General features: G+C 51.6%; 1 long non-coding RNA gene across 1 annotated transcript in view; it reads right to left on the reverse strand.

The window, feature by feature from the left end:
* The window catches only part of LOC122541069 (uncharacterized), a 64,686-nt gene extending 42,241 nt beyond the window's left edge, over positions 1 to 22,445 (reverse strand). Inside the window, exon 1 of the long non-coding RNA XR_015753861.1 lies at positions 22,361 to 22,445. This is a non-coding gene — a long non-coding RNA (uncharacterized LOC122541069). The remainder of the gene's footprint in view (positions 1 to 22,360) is intronic.
* Between the last annotated feature and the right edge of the window lie 565 nt (positions 22,446 to 23,010).

Below are 23,010 nucleotides of genomic sequence, written 5' to 3' on the forward strand. Positions count from 1 at the left end.
AAATCTTGACTATGCACACACTTTTGCAATGTAAATGGTTAGTGCTGTTAATGTCAGGACTTCTGCCTCAATAAAATCTTGATTTTTGTCATACATGTCAGATGAGCTTACCTATCAGGCAGCTCTCAGATCATAGTCAGATATTGATCATGGTATTTAACCCAAGAAAGCACCCTCAAGGACATAGCAAGATCTCACAATCAACAATGTGACAAAGGCTGGAGAATCTTGACTGAGGGATAAATGTAGGTCAGGACACAAAGGTGAACGTCCCTGTGCTTTATTGAAACTGCGCCATCAGATCTCTTATGTCCACCTTAGAGGTCAGACAGGCTTTGGTTTGACATCATATCGAAAGATATGTTTTTCCATGTCAGGTGTTTTTATAACAATAAGCAAAACCCTTAGAAAATGAGAAAAAAAGCAACCATTTTCTGGCCACTCCAGGGCAATGCTGGAAGATTGGTAAATCAACCTGTCATTCAGAAAGCAGAATTGGTTTGTTTTTCTTCCCCAATGATCATGTGGCATATAGACATGCCAGCTAGAATATCCACCCTACCATATTTACATAGAACATAGAATAGGACAGCACAGAAACAGGCCTTTCAGCCCATGATGTTGTGCCAAATATGTCGCCAAATTAAACTAACCCCTTCTGCTTACCCTTGGGCCATATCACTCCATTCCTTACATACGTGTGTATGTAGTGATTGGAACCAGGTGGATCTTGAAAAGCACAGCTGGTCAGGCAGCATCTGAGCAGGAAAGTCAACGTTTGAGCATAAGCTCTTCATCAGGAATGTTCATCAGAGCTTATGCTCAAAATGTCAACTCTCATGCTCCTCAGATGCTGCCTGACCGGCTGTGCTTTCCCAGCACCACACTTTTTGACTCTGATCTCCAGCATCTGCAGTCCTCACTTTCTCCTACCAGGTGGATGACTATGAAATACTTGATTGGGGTTGTTAACCTGGGCGAATCAGGAAAGCCTAGGTCGATCAATATTACCAGGTGATCACTTTGTGTCTTTCACTGTGTCTCACACCTGCACACACACACACCATGGGTGCTGGGGAAAAAATAAGCACTACCGCACTTAGGTGGTAGTGTGGGGGTTAAATAAAACAAAAAAAAGAGGAGTGTAAGGGCAGTGCTTGTCACTGGCCACCCGGGTGTTTTCCTATCTTCCTGGTGGTGGAAATTGAATAAAGAGTGGTGCACTTTGTGTCTTTCACTGTGTCTCACACCTGCACACACACACCATGGGTGCTGGGGATAAAATAAGCACTACTGCACTTAGGTGGTAGTGTGGGGGTTAAAAAAAAATAAATAAAAAAATAAAAAAATATAAACAGGAGTGTGGGCGCCGCAGGGAGTGGAGTGCATCATTTCTCCCTCCAACTAAAAAAAAAGAAAAAAAAAAGCTATTACCAGGTGATCACTTTGTGTCTTTCACTGTGTCTCACACCTGCACACACACACACCATGGGTGCTGGGGAAAAAATAAGCACTACCGCACTTAGGTGGTAGTGTGGGGGTTAAATAAAACAAAAAAAAAGGAGTGTAAGGGCAGTGCTTGTCACTGGCCACCCGGGTGTTTTCCTATCTTCCTGGTGGTGGAAATTGAATAAAGAGTGGTGCACTTTGTGTCTTTCACTGTGTCTCACACCTGCACACACACACCATGGGTGCTGGGGATAAAATAAGCACTACTGCACTTAGGTGGTAGTGTGGGGGTTAAAAAAAAATAAATAAAAAAATAAAAAAATATAAACAGGAGTGTGGGCGCCGCAGGGAGTGGAGTGCATCATTTCTCCCTCCAACTAAAAAAAAAAAAGAAAAAAAAAAGCTATTACCAGGTGATCACTTTGTGTCTTTCACTGTGTCTCACACCTGCACACACACACACCATGGGTGCTGGGGAAAAAATAAGCACTACCGCACTTAGGTGGTAGTGTGGGGGTTAAATAAAACAAAAAAAAGAGGAGTGTAAGGGCAGTGCTTGTCACTGGCCACCCGGGTGTTTTCCTATCTTCCTGGTGGTGGAAATTGAATAAAGATTCGTGCACTTTGTATCTCTCACTGTGTCTCCCACCTACACACACACCATGGGTGCTGGGGAAAAAATAAGCATTACCAGGTGATTTAGAATCCCCTCAGTTTGGGGACTGACTCTGAGCTGACTGGGTACAGCTACTGTAGTGTGCACACATAAATAAAGGGTGGGTTGGTGACAGGATACCAACCTCTGTGCAGTTATCTCAGTGGTGACGGAAGACAACAGTACATGCCTAAAGAACATTCACTTGCAACAGTCATCTTGGACTTGGGGTAAGCATTTCTGGAATCATGCCTTTATTTGGGAAGCTTGACTCATTTGATCCTGTTGTCGAAGACTGGGCCCAATATGTGGACAGAATGAGATATCTTTTCTGGGCAAATGACACTGGGACAGATGAAACATAATGGGCCATTGTTCCGAGTGCTTGTGGACCTGCAGCATGCTTGGTTATAGAGTCATGGAGCTATCTGGCACAGAAACAGACCCTCCAGTCTAACTCATCCATGCTGACCAGAAATCCTAAGTTAATCTAGTCCCATTTGGCTCATATCTCTCCAAACTCTTCCTATTCATATACCCATCCAGATCCATTTGAAATGTTGTAACTGTACCAGCCTCAACCACTTCCACTGGCAGCTCATTCCATACACACACCATCCTCTGCATGGAAAAAGTTGTCCCTTAGGTCCCTTTTAAATCTTTCCCCTCTCACCCTAAACCTATGCCCTCTAGTTTTGGACTCCACCACCCCAAGGAAAAGACCTTTGCTATTCACTCTATCCATGCCCCTCATGATTTTATAAACCTCTATAAGGTCACCTCTCAGCCTCTGACAGTCTAGGTAAAACAGCCCCAGCCTATTTAGCCTCTCTCTAGAGCTCAAATCCTCCAACCCTGACAACATCCTTGTAAATCGTTTCAGAACCCTCTCAAGTTTCACAACATGCTTCTTATAGCAGGGAGACCAGAATTGAGTGCAATATTCCAAAGATCAATGTCCTGTACAACTGCAACATGACCTCCTTACTCCTATACTCAATGCTCTGACCAATAAAAGCAAGCATACTAAACACTTTCTTCATTATCCTGTCTACCTGCAACTTTAATTTCAAGGAATTATGAACCTGTACTCCAAGGTATTTTTGTTCAGCAACACTCCTCAGGACTTTACCATTAAGCATATAAGTCTTGCCCTGATTTGATTTTCCAAATTTTTAAGTTTATAAGGGAGTTAACTTTCCCAGAGGCACCAGACACTAAAACCTTCCAAGAGTTTGACGGAGTTGGTTAAGGAATATTATGACCCCACAACCCCCTCTAATCCTGAGATGTTATCAGTTTTATTTGGCTGTTAGAGAACTGGGGGAATCTGTATCAGGATTTTATGAGGCTAAGATGATTGGAAGAGGGATGTGATTTTGGATTAACTCAATGAGAAGCTGAAAGACCATTTGTTATGTGGGATTAACTCAATGAGAAGCTGAGAGACCATTTGTTATGTGGGATTAACTCAATGAGAAGCTGAGAGACCATTTGTTATGTGGGATTAATGACGTAACCATGCAGAAGTGCCTTCTAGCTGATGCCCAACTAGAGTTCAAACAGGCACTGCAACTGGCTTTATCATTACAAAATGTGGCAAGTGGAACAACAACATGGTATCCTAATGGAAGTGGATGTCCTCACCTCTCCAACTGAGCTTGAGGAACACCACTTGAGTGTAGGCAATTGCAGAGCCTCACGCAGGGCATACACTGAGCCGAGGGACCTAGAATTGTCTAAAGCAGAATCCCACAACAAAGCCGAGTCTTGGCCAAGTGGGTAAAAAGTTCTTCAGGGTCTGGGCCAGCAAGCCATTTTAGTTGCTTCCAGTGTGCAACTGTCTCGAGACAGCAAAGGAGTCTAACAAGGCCTGACTTGAGTAAGAAAACTTGTCGGCCGGTAGCCAGGAGAGTGCACACCCTGGAAAGTCCCCCTACATGTGGGTTGGAATGATTAAATTGCTTAGTGACATTCAAATTGGAACCACCTACAAATAGTGTCTGGTTAAATAGTCACCCAGTTCCCATAGAGGTGCAGCTGTATCTGTGGTTGCAGAACCTGTCTTTAACAAGACTGACTTGAATCTCCAATTTGCGCAAGACCTCAGCCAGAATGAGAACACACACTGGGGAACTAATGCAAATTAAGGGTACGACTGTATGAGAAGCAGTTAGTGCCGTTACCTCTGATGATAGTAAGAGTCTCAGGCCCAAACCTAGTGGGGTGGAATTTAGTTGAGAAAGAATCACCTAAATTGGCTCAACATTTTTCAATTAGAAATGGCTGCCTCAGTGAAATGCTAGTGAAACACCCAGGAGCTTTTCAGGAAGGGCTTGGGACTATCAAAGGACCTACAAGGCCTGACATGAGTAAGAAAACTTGTAGGCTAGTACCTAGGAGAGAGCACTCCCTGGAAAGTTCCCCCTAATCGTAGGCAGTTCCGTGATTTTGCAAGGCCCACCCTGTGCCATTTGACTTGCAGGCAAAAGTAGAGGTGGAGAGCAAAGGAATCATCAAACCATGATCAAACCAGGGGAGGGGGGAGCTGTTCATGAAGCATGAGCCACACTGACCCGCAATCGCGACTGGATGAGGAGTCCCAGAAGAACTGGGGAATCAACCTGTGGCCTTTTCCAGGGAACCATGGAGAACATTTTACAAGGGCTACCCCAGTTTGCCATTTATCTGGATGCTGTACTAATAACAGGGAAGACCAATAGAGAGAACTGGGACATTTCTCCCAGGCAGACGTATGCCTTAGAAGGGAAACGTGTGTGTTCCTGGCACCTCAAGTGACCTCCTTGGGTTACAGTCAATAAAACAGAAATACACCTTTTGGAAGATAAAATGAGGGCACTCATGTCTGTCCCACAGCTTAGGTTTTTCCTTGGGTAGTAAGTTATTACGGAAAATTAAAATGTAAACTGTCCTCCACCTTGGCACCCTTACTCCTGCTGTTGAGAAAGGGTCAGCCTTGGAAATGGTTGCATAGCCAAGAAGTAGCCTTTAGGGAAGTGAAAAAACAGCTGTTGTCATCTAAAGATGTTGGCCCACAATGATCCGAAGCGGAAGGTAGTACTGACATGCGATGCCTCCCCGTATGGTATTAGCATAGTCTTGGCTCACCGGTGGTCCAACAGAGAGGAATGCCTCATGGTGTATGCTTCCCAGACTTTGGCTGATGGTGAATGCAAATATGCCCAGAGAGAGAAGGAAGGTTTGGCAGTTATCTTTGGTGTGAGGAAGTTCCACTAGTACCTTTATGGATAGGAATTTGTCATAGTAACAGAACACAAACCCCAGCTAGGGCTACTGAAGGAAGACAAGGCAGTGTCACCCTTAGCTTCTGGTAGATTCAGAGATGGGCCCTTATTCTCAGCGCATGCAAGTTACAACACCATCCAGGAAGCCAAATGGCTAATTGGGATGCCCTGAACTGCCTGCCTGGTAGATACCTCACTGATGATGGTGTCTTCCCTGCAAGAGTCCATTCTAGTTTTGAAATTCCTGGACACCCTTCTGGTCACTGCGGACAACATCCAACTGTGGACATAAGAAGATCCTGTCCTAGCAAGACTAAAAATGCTGGTGGTAATGGGGGAGACGGAAGGGCTATCACAACCAGGACTGAACCCTTTCTGGACCCAGTGAGACCAGAGGACGGCACTTACTGAGGAGAGCAAGAGTGATTATCCCGAATAAAGGTCACCGCCACCAGGGTTATCCAAGGGTTTCCAAGAGGAAAATGCTCACAAGACACTATGTCTGGTGGCCAGGGTTGGATGCCAGCATAGCTGCTGTATTGGGGCAGTGCCCAGAGTGCCAAAAGGACAAAGCTTGCCACCAGGACAGCCCCACATTAATGGCAATGTCAAGGGAAACCCTGGACTTGGTTACACATCAATTATGCCAGTCCTTTCATGGACTCAATGTTCCAGGGCTTTGTAGACACCCATTCAAAGTGATTGGACGTGCATAACGTTTGTTCAGTAAACTGAGGGATGACAATTGAGAAATGGTGAGCATTGCTCACGATACACTGATTCCTGGGAGTATTGGTCATGGACAATGGGACATCATTTACCAGCAGGGAATTTTGAATATTTCTTGAAGTCAAATGGCATTTGGCATATCAGAACATTGCCCAATGGTCTGGCAGAAAGAGTGGCCCAAATATTGAAGCCAGGCTTAAAGAAGCAGTCTATAGTGTCACTCAATACCAAACTGTCCCAGTTCCTGTTTGATTATGGGACTACCCCACATGCAACAACAGGGACAGCTCTAGCAGAGTTGCTGATGGGGAGAAGACTCCACACCAGGTTAAACCAGATGTTCCCAGACCTGGGGGGAGGGTGAAACAGTAGCAGGAATGTCTCCTCTAAGCGAGAGAGACCGTTGAATTTGGGGGAACAAAGCTTGGTGCCTGAACCATGGGTATGAGACAATGTGGATGCAAGGTACATCCCATGACTTATAAAGTTCCAGGCAGTGATACAATTCTGAACAAACACATGATTCATCGGAAAACTGTTACCTCACAAACGGGGCAGGAGCAAAACAAACGTAGCCCGTCAGAACAGCCAGAAGACCTGTCAGAAACCATAGGTTTTCTCCCTGTGTAGTGTTGAGGAAGCCCCCAAGTCTGAGATGGATGAAGCCTCGATACCATTACTGCTGGAAGAAGAGGAGGAAACTCTCCTGAGATGCTCTGGGAGTAAGTGATGGGCCACGGTCTGGTACACACCGCTCATGTCAGAGTCTGAATGAGAGCAAGTGGACCTGGGCTGAAAGTGTTGCAGAGAAAGACCAAACCTACATCCCCAGATTTGTGGGGGGGTTGGGGTGTTGGGGGGAGATGGAGTGATTGGAATCGGATGGACCTTGTCGACTCTGAGGTCCTTGATTGGCCCAGGTTAACAACACAATCAGGAAGCCCTGGCTGACCAAAATGAACAGGAGATTGCAAAAAAAAAGATAAACAGGAGATTTAAAAATAAACAAGGGTGTCTTTGTGAAGGGCAGTGTTTGTCACTGGCCACCCGGGTGTTTTCCTATCTTCCTGGTGGTGGAAATTGAGTAAAGATTCGTGCACTGTGTCTTTCACTGTGTCTCACACCTGCACACACACACCATGGGTGCTGGGGAAAAAATAAGCACTACTGCACTTAAGTGGTAGTGTGAAGAGAAAAGGAAAAAAAAAATAAACAGGAGATTTAAAAATAAACAAGGGTGTCTTTGTAAAAAGAAAAAAAAACGAACAGGAGATTTCACACAGCATTGCCCTTTTTTGTGAGGCCACTCGGGTGTTTGCCTATCTTGAGAGTTAGATCAGTGTGAGTGCGCACATGCAAGGTCTCTCCTCCTTGAAGGGGACTGTCCCGGGACTAGCTGCCTCACATTGAGAGAGAGGAAGTAGGAAGAAGAGGAGGAGGCAGAAGCAGAAGGAGGTGAGAGCTTGAGTCTGGGGCCTATTTTTGGAGCTGCAGCCTGGGCCTCACCCAGGTCAAGGGAGTGTTGCTACTGACCTGGGAGCCCACCTGGACCTCCCTCAGCTGTTGCTGCTTAGGGTCTGCCTCATTGCTGCTGCCTGGGACTTGCCTTGGGGCCCCTCCCAGGACCTCCATCACTGCTGCTGTTATTAGAGGCCCACCTCCACTGCTGCTGCCTGGGACTCAGTTTTGGGGCAGCCTGGGACTTGCCTTGGGGACCCTCCCCAACAGGTCTGCCCCCCACCGCTGCGTCCAAGGAACTGCCCAGGACTTGCCAAAGGCCTGCCTCCACCGCTGCTGTTGCCTGAGGCCTGCCTCCACCACCGCTGCCTGGGACTCGACTTGGGCCCCTCCCCACAACCTCCACCACTACTGCTAGAGGCCTGCTTCCACCACCGCTGCCTGGGACTCGCCTTGGGGCCCCTCCACCACTACTGCTGCCTGGGACTCCATTTTGGGGCTGCCTGGGACTTGCCTTGGGGATCCTCCCCAACAAGTCTGCCCCCCACCGCTGCGACAGAGGGCCTACCTGGGACTCGCCCGAGGCCTGCTTCCACCGCTGCTGTTGCCTGAGGCCGGTCTCCACCGTCGCTGCCTGGGACTCGCCTTGGGTGACTTGCCTTGGGCCCCTCCCCACAACCTCCACCACTGCTGCTGCCTGGGGCCTACCAATATCCAGCAGCAGAGTATGGCGAGCCCGAAGTTCGCGGGGCCCAGCCGCAACTACGCCGGGGTAGCCGCTGCCTTAGGCTCGGCTGTCCCAACCCCGGCCGCAACCACGTCCCCTTCAGGGACTTAACTAAACGCCTGGGGGTAAAGGCCTATCCCCAGCCCAACATGTCCATCGAGGCCTGCAGCAATCCATGGCTAGTGTGGTCGGCCCACTGGCCATCGTCGCTGCGGCCCGGATGTACGGGAAGGCCGTCTTTTTCCTTTAGACCGAGCAGGCAGTCCACCTGTGGGCGGGGCCCTCTGTGGGCAGGACATATTTGCCCGTCGACCCTTTGGAGGTTACGGCCCAGAGGGTTGTAATCTCCAACGTCCCGCCCTTCATTCCCAATGAGCTCCTTCTTCCCCACCTCACCACCTTGGGGGAGATCCGGTCAGAGGTCCAACCGCTCCTGCTCGGTCTTAAGGAGCCTGCCCTCCGACACATATACTCCTTCCGATGCCAGGTGTTCATTTGCCTGGCCCGGGAGGAGGTCACCGAGGGCTCCTTCACCCTCCTCCATGAGGGTGCGGCCTACCGTGCCTTCTGGACGGCGCCACCTGTGCTGCGAGGTGGGGCACATTAGAAAAAACTGCCCCACCCAGAAGGCTGCCCAGCCCACGCCAACAGCTGATGGTGGTGCCGCCGCACCCACTCCCCCTCCCCCGAAGTCAACACCACAAGGCCCGGCATCGGAGGCTTCCGATGCTCCAGCCTCTGGCAGGGAGGGGGGGGTGAGCCTCCGTCTGGCCAGAAGGTGCTCAAGAAGACGCGACGCGACGCGTCAGGCCCGCCCACAGGGAGACCACCCTATACCCTTCCCCGACACCTGCCCCACCCCGGCACGACAATGCCCCTGCGGCCGTGCCAGCATCGCCCCGGCGCAGGAACCCTGACCCCCAAACCTGTACCTGATCCTGGTCCCACTGACCCCACATCCACTCCCCACCCCGATAGAGAAACCCCTGGGGCATCAACACCTGCTCCTGGCGCTGTAACACCTGGCCCGGGGGCCCCCCGAGCCCAGCCACACCCTGGCACTAACCTGGGGGGAACCACCGCTGCCCCACCTCCTGCAGCGACCGTGTCTCTGGGTCCCGAAGAGGGAACTAGGCACCTGCCCCACCCACCCTCACCTGATAAACCAGGGGTGGGGCAGGAAGTGATACGGCTGACCCTCCCCACCCTGGCCAAGCCCCCTGTCTTCCCCCAGCCAATCGTATTCCGGGAAAGGCGTGGGGGGGGTGGGAACCTCAGGCCCCATGACCATCAAGGGGGGCGGGGAGGGGAAGGCCCATAAATTCCACCCCGTCTTTCTGGGGAAGAGGCACTGGCCCTTGGAGGGGAGAGACACTCCAGCAACACGCCAGTAGCGCTGCCCCGCTCCAGGGGACGAGCCAATGGTGCCTCTCGACTGGCCCGGCCTACCCAAACCCCCAGGGGCTACAGCAGGGCCTCCTGCTGCCTCAACTCCTCCGGCCCCTAGGGAGGACTTTAACAACCACGAGGGCCGTAGTGCGGGCAACAATGGAGGACTCTCTACTGGGTCGTCGAGGGGAGGAGGGTGTTCTCCTCGCTCCTCCCTCCCAGACTGTTTTTCCGGGGGCCTTGGCCCTGGGGGATGACCTTTTCCCCGAGGAGCTGGGCGTCCCGGTGTTGGGAGAGGAGCGGGGCCACGAGCCTCTGCTGCCTGATGACCCGAACTCGGGGTGTTCCGGGGAGGGGTGCGCCGAGGAAGGTACCGCCGGTGACCCTGGGGGTGGGGTCGCCGGGGGTTTGAGGCCAGTTGGCGGCGCCGGACCAGCCCCCATCCTCGGGGGGAGGGGTCGGTGACCGAGAGCGACCTCCCAGAGGAGGGTTCGGGAACAGTGGCGGACACCGGGGACGACGCGGACTCTGTCTGCAGTGACATTTTCGAATCCCGGGTGCCCCCCACCGATCTCCCCCTCATCCCCCTCGAGGAACTCCGGGAATTTGTCGAAGAAACTCTGGGTCGCCGGGATAGAGCCCAACTGGCGCTCGACTGCTGGAGTTCCTTTGAAAGAGTTTACTGGTCGGTCCACGCTGCTCGCCAGGCGCCTGGGCTCGACATGAACGAGCGAAAGCGAGTCAGGAACTTCCTGGGGGTGCTCCTGGTGAGGGCGAGGAACATCAGTGCCCCTCCCTCGTCCTCCCTGTAAATATGTATATAGGTTTTTAACTGTACTGCTGGTGGTTGCACAACGCTTCTGACAGGGAGACAACTATAGCCAGCCTCGACATCAATGGCAGCAGGGAGTCACAGCGCAGATTCCAGACCCTCTCGGTCCTCCGGGACGGGAGGTATGCGGTGTGCTTCCTGCAAGAAACCCACACTATCCCGGGAGACGAAGCCACCTGGCTCTTGGAGTGACGGAGGGGGGGGGGGGGTCTACATGAGTCACCTCACCTGCAGATCTGGCGGGGTGGCTATCCTATTGGCCCTGCATTTTCAGCCGGAGATCTTGGGGGGTCAGGGAGCCAGTGCCAGGCCGTTTGCTTCACCTGACGGTCCGGCTGGGGGGCGCGGTGCTTCACTTGGTGAACGTCTACGCTCCCCTGGCCGGGCCGAGGCAAGCGAGCTTCTTCGAAGAAGTGTCCGCTCATCTCGCTTCCATCGATGAGAACCAGTGCGTCGTCCTCAGGAGATTTTAACTGCGTCCTCGAGGGCAGGGACCACGGCGGTGCCCGCACTGCCTGGGTGTCGGGGAAGAGGTTGGGGGACTTGGTCAAGTCCTTCGACCTGGTGGACGTCTGGCGGAATCTCCATCCCGACTCCATCGCCTTCACGTTCATGAGGCCTGGGGTCGGAGCGTCCAGAATCGACCGCCTGTACGTTTCGCGGGCGTACGCCTCCTGTTTTCCGAAGGCCTCCACGCGGCAGGTGTCGTGCACGGACCATCACCTGGTGTGGGCGGAACTCCTTCCGTTCGGCGCCAGGCTCGGCTCCGCGTACTGGCACTTTAACAACCCACTGCTGGAGGACAAGCGGTTCCGGGACTCGTTACGTCGTTTCTGGGCCGGCTGGCGAAGGAAGCGGGGAAGCTTCCCCTCCCTGAGGCTATGGTGGGACGTGGGCAAGGCTCATGTCCGTGTCTTCTGTCAGGAGTATGTGAGGGGGTCGACGAAGAGGTGGAAATCCAGGATCGGGGAGTTGGAGAGAGAGAGTTGCTCGACCTGGAGTCACGCCTCGGTCAGCCCGACGCGGACCCGGCCCTGCGCGGGGCGTACAAAGAGAAGAAGGCCGCGCTCCGGGACCTGCAGCTCGTCGGGGCTCGAGGCGCGTACGTGAGGTCGCGGATCCAGCTCCTCCAGGACCTGGACCGCGGCTCCCCCTTCTTCTACTCGCTGGAAAAAAGGCGTGACACCCGTCAGCAGCTCCTTGTGCTGCTGGCCGACGACGGGTCCCTCGTCTCGGATCCAGAGGGCATCCGGGCCCACGTCCAAAACTATTACACGGCTCTGTTCTCTCCGGATCCGTCCAGTGAGGATGCTCGCAGAGCTCTGAGAGGACATGCTGCAGCTCAGCCCGGAGGACGCCGGAAGGCTCGACGCTCCCGCCACTTTAGAGGAGCTGACCGGCGCCCTCGACCGGCTCTCGAGGGGCAAAACCCCGGGGCTGGATGGGCTGACTGGAGTTTTTCAGGGCGTTCTGGGACATCCTGGGGAGCGACTACGTACAGGTCCTGGGGGAGTGTCTAAATGCCGGACAGCTGCCCCTTTCTTGGCGCAGGGCGGTCATCGTCCTGTTGCCAAAGAAGGGGGACCTTCGTTCGTTAAAGAACTGGCGTCCGGTCTCCCTCCTCAGCACGGATTACAAAATCTTCGCCAGGGTGTTGTCTTCTCGCCTGGCCTCCGTGCTGGTCCACATGATTCACCCGGACCAGTCCTACACGGTCCTGGGCCGGAGGATACACGACAACGTCCACCTGGTCCGGGACCTGATCCATTTCTGTCGACGGGCTGGTCTGCCGAGCGCCTTCCTGTCTCTCGACCAGGAGAAGGCGTTCGACAGGGTCGATCACGAGTACCTGCTCGGGACTCTGCGGGCATTCGGGTTCGGGACGCAGTTCGTCGCCCGGATCCGACTTTTGTACGCCGCCGCAGAGTATCTGGTTAAAGTTAACGGGTCCCTGACAGCGCCCCTTCGCTTCGGGAGAGGAGTGCGTCAAGGCTGCCCCCTGTCCGGCCAGCTGTATTCCCTGTGCATGGAGCCATTCCTGCGCCTCTTGCGGAGGAGGTTGTCGGGGCTGGTTCTGCGCGGCGCGGGCACGGGGGTGGTCCTCTCGGCCTACGCCGACGACGTGCTCCTCACTTTCACTGACCCGGCTGACCTGGGGAGGATGCGCGAGTGCCAGGTCGTGTACTTGGCAGTGTCTTCCGTCAGGATCAACTGGGCCAAATGTTCCGAACTACTGGTCGGTCCGTGGTGGGTGGACTCTCTGCCGGAGGAGTTACGGGGGTTCAGCTGGAGTACCACCCATCTCCTCAATCTGGGGGTCTACCTTTGCCCGGCTGAGGAATCCTGGCCGGCCAACTGGCAGGAGCTGGAGGCCAAACTCTCGGCTCGCCTAGGCCGCTGGACAGGACTGCTCCGAGTGCTATCTTACAGGAGTCGAGTGCTGGTCATAAACCAGCTGGTGGCCGCCATGCTGTGGTACCGGCTGGTCACTTTGGTCCCTCCTCCTGGCTTTGTCGCTGACATCCAGAGAACGTTGGTCGACTTCTTCTGGGACAAAAAGATGCACTGGGTTGCCGCGCAGGTTCTGAGTCTCCCTATTGAGGAGGGTGGTCAGTTGTTGGTGTGCGTCCGCACCCAGGTCGCGACGTTCCGCCTTCAGACCTTGCGGCGATACCTTTACGTCGAGCCTCCTCCTAGGTGGTGCGCCCTGGCGACGTATTTTTTCCGCCAGGTGCGTAACCTCGACTACGACACGCAGCTCCTGTTCGTCGACCGTGATGGTTTGGAGGTCGCCCTCAAGACGCTGCCTGTCTTTTACCAGGACATGATCACTGTCTGGAACATGGTCGAATCGTGCCGCGCCTACCCTCCGGCTAGAGTAGCGGCTGTCATCAGGGAGCTGTTGCTCAGGAATCCGCACCTCCGTACTCGCGGGTTCGAATGGCTGTCGGAGGGGAAGGCCGTGGCGGCGAGGGTGACCAGGGTTGGGGACGTGCTGGGTGCCGGGGGCCTGGGCTGGACGCTGCCACAGGACATAGCGAGCAGGGCAGCGGTAGACGTCCGGTATGTGGCCACCGCCATCCGATGCCTTAAAACGGCGGTGCTCGGACCCGACGTAGTGCACCAGTTGGAGGACGCTCAGGTGTGCGGTGGGATCCCGTCCGCGCTTACCCCAGCCTGGACGGAATTTCACATTGGCCCCAAGGTTCCGTACTTCCCACGGGAGCCTGTGCCCCACAACCTGAGCCTCCTCCGGAATTTTAATTTTGTTCCCTTCCAGGGGGTAAAAAGGAGGGCCCTATATAGACTGCTGCTGCACACCGTCCACCTCTTCTCCCCCCTCATCCACTGTCCGGACACGCCTTGGCGTGCCCATTTGCCACCGGGCGGTGGGGATCCCCAGTGGAGGGCTCTCTACGCGGGAGTCCTCCCCCTTTCTCTCGGGGATCTGGGGTGGAGGGTGCTGCACGCAGCAGTCCCCTGCAACCGCAGATTGCGATGGTTCATGGACTCCCAGCCCAACTGCTTGTTCTGTGGCGCTGTGGAGTCCGTGGAGCATGTATATATTGGGTGTGGGCGTTTGCACTCCCTTTTTGATTTCCTTAAAAACCTCCTCCTCTGCTTTTGGTTGCACTTCAGTCCCATGCTCCTGATCTTCGGACACCCGGTACGGAGGAGGCAGGGCAGGTCTGAAGACCTCCTCGTGGGTCTGCTCCTGGGTCTGGACAAACTGGCCATCAACAGGTCCAGGCAGCGGGCCGTGGAGGGGGTCGTTAGGGCCGACTGCTTGCCCCTCTTCCGCGGTTCCGTTAGGGCCCGGGTGTCCTTTGAGAAGGAACACGCGCTGTCGACCAACACCCTGGAGTTGTTCAGGGAGAGGTTGGCGCCGCAGGGAGTGGAGCGCATCATTTCTCCCTCCAATTCTATTTTGATTTAGTCCCTACCCTCCCCTTCACCATTTTGATCACACAGCACTGCCCTTTGATGTGAAGGGCAGTGTTTGTCACAGGCCACCCGGGTGTTTTCCTATCTTCCTGGTGGTGGAAATTGAATAAAGGTTTGTACACCTTGTGTCTCCCGCTGTGACACACACCCCCACCCCCAACCCCCACACCCACCCCTGATAAAATAAGCACTACTGCAGTTAGTGGGGGGGGGTTAAAGGAAAAAAAAAATGAACAGGAGATTTCACACAGCATTGCCTGTTTTTGTGAAGGGCACTGCTTATCACTGGCCATTCGGGTGTTTTCCTATCTTCCTGGTGGTGGAAATTGAATAAAGATTCGTGCACTTTGTGTCTCTCACTGTGTCTCACATCTGCGCACACGCGCACACACTATGGGTGCTGGAGAAAAAATAAGCACTACCGCAGTTAGGCGATAGGGTGGGGATTAAATATTAAAAAAAAAATAAACAGGAGTGTCTTCATTGTTTGACCACAGAGCATTGCCTATTGTGAAGGGCACTGCTTGTCATTGGCCACTCAGGTCTTTAAAAAAAAAGAAAAAAAAAAATGAACAGGAGATTTCACACAGCATTGCCCTTTTTTGTGAAGGGCAGTGCTTGTCACAGGCCACTCGGGTGTTTTCCTACCTTCCTGGTGGTGGAAATTGAATAAAGGTTTGTACACCTTGTGTCTCTCACTGTGTCTCACACCTGCACACACACACCATGGGTGCTGGGGAAAAAAATAAGTGCGACCGCAGTACAAAAAAGAAAAAAAATGAACAGGATATTTAGAATCTCTTCAGATCAGGGCACTAACTCTGAGCTGGCTGGCTACAGCCAGTGTACTGTACACAAGTAAATAAAGGCTGACTTGGTAATGGGATATCAGCCTCTGTGCAGTTATCTCAATGTGCGTATCTAAAAGCCCCTCAAATACCCCTATTGTATTTGCCTCCATCAACACCTCTGGCAGCACGTTCCAACCTCCTACCACTCTCTGTGTAAAAATATTTCCCCCTCATGTCTCCTTTGAATCTTCCCTTTCTCACTTTAAATGCATGCTGCCTAGTGTTAGAGATTTCAACTCTAGGAATAATATTCTGACTGTCAACCCTAGCTGTGCATCTTATCATTTTATAGATTTCTATCAAGTTCACCCCCAGCCCCTGCCATTCCAGTGAAAACATCCTGAGTTTTTCTAACATCTCCTTATAGCTCATACCCTCTAATCCAGGCAGCATCCTGGTAAACCTCTTCTGTGCCCATTCCACATCCTTCCTGTAATATGGCAACCAGAATTGAACACAGTACTCTAAGTGTGGCCTAATTAAAGTCTTATAAAGCTGCAACATGATGTCCTGATTGTTGTACTCAATGCCTTGACCAATAAAGGCAAGCATGCTGTATGCCTTTATTACCACCTTAGCTACTTGTGTGAGCACTTTTAGGGAGCTTTGGGCCTGAACCCAAGATCCCTCAGTACGTCATTGTTGATCAGGGTTCTGCCATTAACTGTATACTTTTCCATAACATATTTGACATATCACACTTATTTTCCTGTCATTTCTTTTCTGTCTTCATTCATCAAAATGGATCTGCTAAAGTGCAACGGAAGTTGCTGGTTTTGTCTTGTTAACTATATCAGATTTTTAAAACTGCCAGAACTTCCCTTTCTGGCACATTTGTAAATGTTTGCACATCTTGCAGAAAATAACCCCCACGTTCTCACCATCAACTCAGTAGGCCAAAGGTGAAAGCAGCACTAATCTAACCCACAGCCGAACTGACTAGATGAAAAGAGGCTGCAATGCAGAATAATGCTGAGACAGGAAGCTGTAAATTGCTGCCAAATCATTTGACGACTGCATATAGACTGATTCACTGATCTCAGTCCTGGGAGACATCACGCAGAAACTGAGCACTTCCTTTTTTTTCCCGTAACCATCTCAGCTGCCAATTAGAGAGGAAAGAAAAAGAAGAATAAAGGGAGGAATCCGGTCGAGGTCAAGCACTGACCAGGGCAAAGTGACCTGAATGCGTTTTTGAAATACAAGGCTACTGTCAACAAGGCTGAGCTGGTAGACTTCTCACATCGAGGTCAGGAGAAGGAAGGAAACAACCAGATGTCCCAAAGTACTTTACAACAAGTCAAGTAGTTGCTGTCTCTGTTGTAACATGGTGCTTAAAGGGACGGCCAATTTGCACACAGCAAGTCTCCTTCCTCAAAGAGCACAAATGACCAGATAATCTATTCCTTCACTTAGTAATGCTGATTAAGAGTTAATGTTCTTCAGCCTGTCTTCAATGTCCACGTGACCTAGATTTCCACCTCAGTTGAAAGATGTCCAGAGTTTTCACTCAGCGGACAGTCATTACTCCAGCGTAGATGGGAGTGACATGTGCAGGGGTGGGGGATGCTGCAGAATCCCCATCAGAGCAGACTTCTTAAGAATTGCCCGTAAAATTGATGACTTCATTCGGTTACTTCCCTATGCCTGGGACTTTCCGAAAGTCTACATTTAAGTCAGAGAATTTGGAACATTCTATTGAAATTAAGTAATTAGATACACTGGAAAACTTAGACCATTAAATACATTGTCTAATTCCTGACTAATTATTTAACTGACCACGTAGTGACCTCATGCACCCCAACTGTACTTCATCTAGATCCCTTACACCCCCAGACCCTGACCTGACACTCCCTACGACACCCCCACCCCAACCTCCCCAGCTCCAGATGCGAAACCCTCTTCCTCGGTTTTGGACCTGACACCCTTTCACCCTCAGATATCAATCTATCTTCACAAACCCCTGACCAAACCTCCCATTTCATGCCCTGGCAGTTAATTCCCCTCCACCTGCTCTAGAACTGCTCCCCTTTACCCCAACCCAGACCATCACCTGTGCTCCCTTTCCAAACTGTGTATGTGATCAGTCCCCATCCTTCCTCAAGGGATCCAGCCCAAAGCGCCTCTTCCCTTTCTGTGTCCAATCTGCTTCCACACAACCCACCAAAGATCCCAACTCCCCAACCTCTGGACGTGACTCTCCTCAACCTTCTCACCCCCACCCCCAACCACCCCAAGCCCTATAGCCAACCATTCCCACTGGACCCGATTACTTGACCAAGGCCAACCTACCCTAAACACCGCATCATTTACCTGGCTCCCTTGCCAACTTGCACCCTGGCCCTCTACCCCCGGCACCTTTCCCCTTGGCACCCTACCCGTGACCCCCACCCCCCTCTATCTCACACTTACCTGATGTATTTACTGTTTGACAGCAGCTGACTGGACTTTACATTCGGGTGGTTGATTGCTGTGTAAAGGTTTGCCTTCCTCTGACAGTTGAGAGTGCGGTGCTGGAAAAGCGCAGCAGGTCAGGCAGCATCCGAGGAGCAGGAGGATCGACGTTTCGGGCATCCTCTGACAGCTCCACTCTGCAAAACTCCTGTCAGAATGGGAGTATAGCTCCGCACTCTCAAGGTAGATCTGGGCACAATCTGCTCTCAGGAGAAAGCGAGGACTGCAGCTGCTGGAGATCAGAGCTGAAAAATGTGTTGCTGGAAAAGCGCAGCAGGTCAGGCAGCATCCGAGGAGCAGGAGAATCGACGTTTCGGGCATAAGCCCTTCTTCAGGAATGAGGAGGGTGTGCCAAGCAGGCTAAGATTGGGGGAGGGGCGTTGGGAATGCGATAGGTGGAAGGAAGTTAAGGTGAGGGTGATAGGCCGGAGAGGGGGTGGGGGCGGAGAGGTCGGGAAGAAGATTGCAGGTCAAGACGGCGGTGCTGAGTCCGACGGCTGGGACTGAGATAAGGTGGGAGGAGGGGAAATGAGGAAGCTGGAGAAATCTGCATTCATCCCTTGTGGTTGGAGGGCTCCTAGGCAGAAGATGAGGCGTTCTACCTCCAGGCATCGTGTTGCTATGGTCTGGCGATGGAGGAGGCCATCTGAGACACCCGCACCAACCAACCCAACCGCCCCGTGGCTGAACACTTTAACTCCCCCTCCCACTCCGCCAAGGACATGCAGGTCCTTGGCCTCCTCCATTGCCAGACCATGGCAAGACGACGCCTGGAGGAAGAGCGCCTCATCTTCCGCCTGGGAACCCTCCAACCACAAGGGATGAACTCAGATTTCTTCAGCTTCATCATTTCCCCTCCCCCCACCTTATCTCAGTCCCAACCCTCAGACTCAGCACCACCTCCTTGACCTGCAATCTTCTTCCCGACCTCTCCGCCCCCACCCCACGCCGGCCTATCACCCTCACCTTAACCTCCTTCCACCTATCGCATTCCCAACGCCCCTCTCCCAAGTCCCTCCTCCCTACCTTTTATCTTAGCCCGCTTGGCACACCCTCCACATTCCTGAAGTAGGGCTTATGCCCGAAACGTCGATTCTCCTGCTCCTTGGATGTTCACAATCTGCTCTCACACACGCAGGCCTCTCTGCTGCCATTGAAAAGAAAGGGCCAGGTGGCAATTATTGTAAGCTTGCCAATCCACAGAAAATCCAGCCGGATGGACATCCAACAGTGTCACACTCCCTCTGTGCTCCACTGGAGGGTAGGTTTAGATTGAGCAAGTCTCTGAGGCCAGACCTGAACACCCAACCCATATTTTTCGACGGGTCACGGGTTCAATAACAGCAATTAATCTCTCTCTCAGGTGGACATCAAAGCTGAACACCAAAAAAAAAGAATGGGAGGGCTGAATTTTACATTTTCCTTTGGCCGGTGTTTGGTTTGTCACATTTTTCGGAATGTTTCCTGCAACAAGGCCAAATCAGATCTCTCACTGTTTCTTATCAAACTTATCTACTACCCCATGGCATCCCTCTCTCTATGGTGGCTCAGTGGTTAGCACTGCTGCCCCAAAATGCTAGGGACTTGGGTTCGATTCCACCGTCAGGCAACTGTCTGTGTGGGTTTGCACATTCTCCCTGTGTTTGCTTGGGTCCCCTCCAGGTGCTCCAGTTTCCTCCCACACTCCAAAGTTGTGTACATTATGTGGAGAGGCCATGGGAAACTGCTCATAGAGACCAGGGATGAGGTTGGGTCTGGGTGGGATGCACTTCAGAGGGTCAGTGTGAGATAATTGGGCTGAATGGCCTGCTTTCATTCTGTAGGAGTTTGATAATTCTTACCGCTTGTTGTAGCCAGGACAATGTGCCAGTATCACAATATCCCAGAATTAACCAGCATCTCCCACACTGGCACCACCTTTGAGAGAAGGGGTTGCACCTGGACGAGAGCTGTCAGTCCTGTGGTGCCCTGCATATTTTGACCTGAAAGTGGCTGACATGAAGAATTTGGCACAGCCCCCTTTGCGGGCAGGGACCCAAAACTCTCGGTGGGTGGTTTGGTGCACAGAAGGGATGCCCTCTCCTCCCATGACCTGTGGTGGAGGCCACACCATCAGACCATGCCACCCGAATTTGGGCAGTTTTGGCTGTCTGCAGGAATGAGGTCAATGTCCTTCTCCACTCTGTCAGTGTGACTACCACCACCTTCTCTCTGATACCTCACACTCTGCCTCTGCCAATGCTGATGCTCTAGCACTCTCACTGCTGCCTCCCCCAACTCCCTCTCACCCACCCCTGACTCCCAACACCACCAACCCTGCGTGCCCTCTGCGCTGGCAACTCACTCACTAGGACACATCCCCAAAAGTAACAGTTCTGCCACCCATTTTCAGCTCCGTTAATTCCTGAACTTCTCTCATTCCAGAAGGAAAACAGCTCACAATAATGCAGAAAGAGTTAAGGTTCACTGCCTGTCATTTAGTTCCTCACTAGTTATGTGGAGAAATTCCTAACTCTTACCACCTCAGGCAGCTGACTGACAACGTCCAAGCCCCTGCATTGATTATGGAGACTGCCTTTGACGTACGGTCCTGGGGTGCCCTGACTAAAGGACGTGACTGAGGACTGCTGACAACCATGATAGGCTTCGTGGATTTGTATCTGAGCTGAGTGGCACAGCAAGATAGCAGTACAGTGAGCCTAGCATCTCTCTAGGGGCCAAGTGTAAAACCACAAGGTAAGGCAGGGATACTGTGAGCCAAGTGAGAGCTTCGACAGAGAGCAAACAGAGTAGCTTTGTCCAGTCCATGAGCTGGGTGCATTGACTTATATGCAAAATGCCCTTGCTACAACATTACAATGATGATTCCACCCTGAGGTGCAGTGTTGAAATGCAAAAGCACAACCTAGGCGGGGTTGGAGATGGGCCCTGAGGGTTCTTAGCTCTAATACATGTCATTGCCAGTGTCCTTATGTGTGGCCGGTGTCCATGGACCATGCCCTGAGATATTGGAGGCTGATTTCCAACAAGGAGGTTGTTTGGAACAAATGGTGAACCAAAATCACCAGATACTCACTCTGACTTCCCCATGTTGAGAATTCTTGGCCTCCAGTAGGCTTGTGATGGGGGGCTGGATTGAAAGGTGAATATCAGAGGGAGATGTGCAGTTAATGAGGCCATTAATGAGCAATAATCCCCCCTTAATTGGTAATGTACTGCTGCCCAGTGAGACTCCCAATCTTGGTGCCTGTAATTTGCTTAAAGATGCAGTAAGTTGCTCCTGTTGTTGAATAGACCTCCCTGGAACCCACTGCAGAAGGGGAGGGCAGGTCAGAGGACCTCCTTGTGGGTCTGCTCCTGGGCCTGGCCAAACTGGCCATAAACAGGTCCAGGCAGCAGGGCGTTGTTAGGGCTGATTGTCTGTTATGTCAGAGCCAGGGTGTCCCTGGAGAAGAAGCATGCGGTGCCCACCAACACCCTCAAGATTTTTAGGGAAAGGTGGGCACTGCAGAGAGTGGAGCGTATTACTTCCCTCTCCAACTCTGATTTGATGTAATCCTTGCCCTCTGAGAAGGGCACTGCTTGTCACTGGCCATCCTGGTGTTTTCCTTCTTCCTGGTGGTGGAAATTGAATAAAGATTTGTACGCCTGTTGTTCTTCACTGTGTCTCACACCTACGCACACACAACATGGGTGCTGGGGAAAATATAAGCACTACCGCAGTTAGTTGGTAGTGTGGGGGTGAAAAAAAAGGAAGGAAAAATAAAGAAAAAAAAAACCTCCCTGGAACCCAGTGCAGCAGGGGAGGGCAGGTCAGAGGATCTCCTTGTGGGCCTACTCCTGAACCTAGCCAAATTGGCTATAAACAGGTCCAGGCATGGGCCATGGAGGGGGTCATTAAGGCCAATTGCCTGCCCCACTTCTGGTTATGTCTGTGTCTGGGTGTCCCTGGAGAAGGAACATTCGGTGTCTGCCAACACCCTCGAGGTTTTCAGGGAGAGGTGGGCACTGCAGGGACTGGGGTGTTTTATTTCCCCCTCCAACTCTATTTTGATTTAATCCCTGCCCTCCCCTTCACTTTTTTGATCACTCAGCATTGCCCTTTGTTGAGAAGGACACTGCTTGTCACTGGCCACTTGGTGTTTCCTTTCCTCCTGGTGGTGGAATATAAATAAAGATTTATGTCCTTGTTGTTCTTCACTGCGTCCTAGACCTGCACACACACGCCATGGGTGCTGGGGAATAAATAAGCACTTTCGCTGTTTGGCGATAGTGTGGGGGTTTTAGAATAAAAAACAGAGAAAAAGGAAAAGGGAAAAAAAAAAACCTCCTTGGAATCCTCATATGATTCCGCCACATTTCTCTCCGGAGCTCCCATTGTTCCGGCCTCTGTAAGATTTTGCGAGTAACGTCCTCCAATGTCCTGATAAAAATTTTTCTATCAACAACCATCACTAAACAAAATCATTTGTTCATTTCTGAGATTGTTATTTGTGGAAGTGTGTGTAGAATGATTGCTGAGCCTGTGAAAGGCAAATAAATGTGAATAATTTCTCCTTCCTGTTACACAGGTAATCCCTTAAAGAAAGAAAAAAAATCCCTTACCGTGTAAGAATTTGATGGGAGACTATGTTGTTTTTCTGTGGGAAACAAGTGAAGCTTTTCCTCCTGTCCACTCACTGGCTCCTTGATTCAGTTTCAAGGCCAGCTGTTGAAACTGACAGCAGTGATCCTGACTCGAAAAGGCAGAACCTTATTAAAATATTCAAACATTCACACAGCAGAGTTGAGTAATTAATGGTTGAACAAATGCACTCACTGCATCCACAAATCATCCCACCCACTGCTCCCTGTTCCCAATTTCCGGATCCCATTCCAGTACAGATCTGCAAAGGATCTTCGGAACATCCTGACAATCCCATCACCCCAACCCCATTGAGAATTTGACTTTATCATTATTTGCGCTGAAGTGGCAGCTCAACTGAAAGCATTAAATGAAGCACTCGGAAGAAATGAAGTAATCAAATGTTAGTCAATCGGCCCAGAAAATGATTTAAAAGGCAAATGTGTTGGTGTTTATTGTGAAGGGGAGTTGTGCATAAAATAGAGAAATGTTGCTACAGCTGTTACAGGGTCTTAGTGAGACTATGTCTGGAAAGCTGAGCACAGATTTAACCTCTTTTACTGAAGAAAGGATGAAAGAAGTTTCAATCAACTGATTCATGGGATGAAGATCTCAAAAGGAAATGTTGAGC

This window comes from Chiloscyllium plagiosum, unplaced genomic scaffold, assembly GCF_037043375.1.
Source record: "Chiloscyllium plagiosum isolate Xiang-an unplaced genomic scaffold, Cpla_swu_hap1 HiC_scaffold_39, whole genome shotgun sequence".
In the NCBI taxonomy this organism is placed as follows: domain Eukaryota; kingdom Metazoa; phylum Chordata; class Chondrichthyes; order Orectolobiformes; family Hemiscylliidae; genus Chiloscyllium; species Chiloscyllium plagiosum.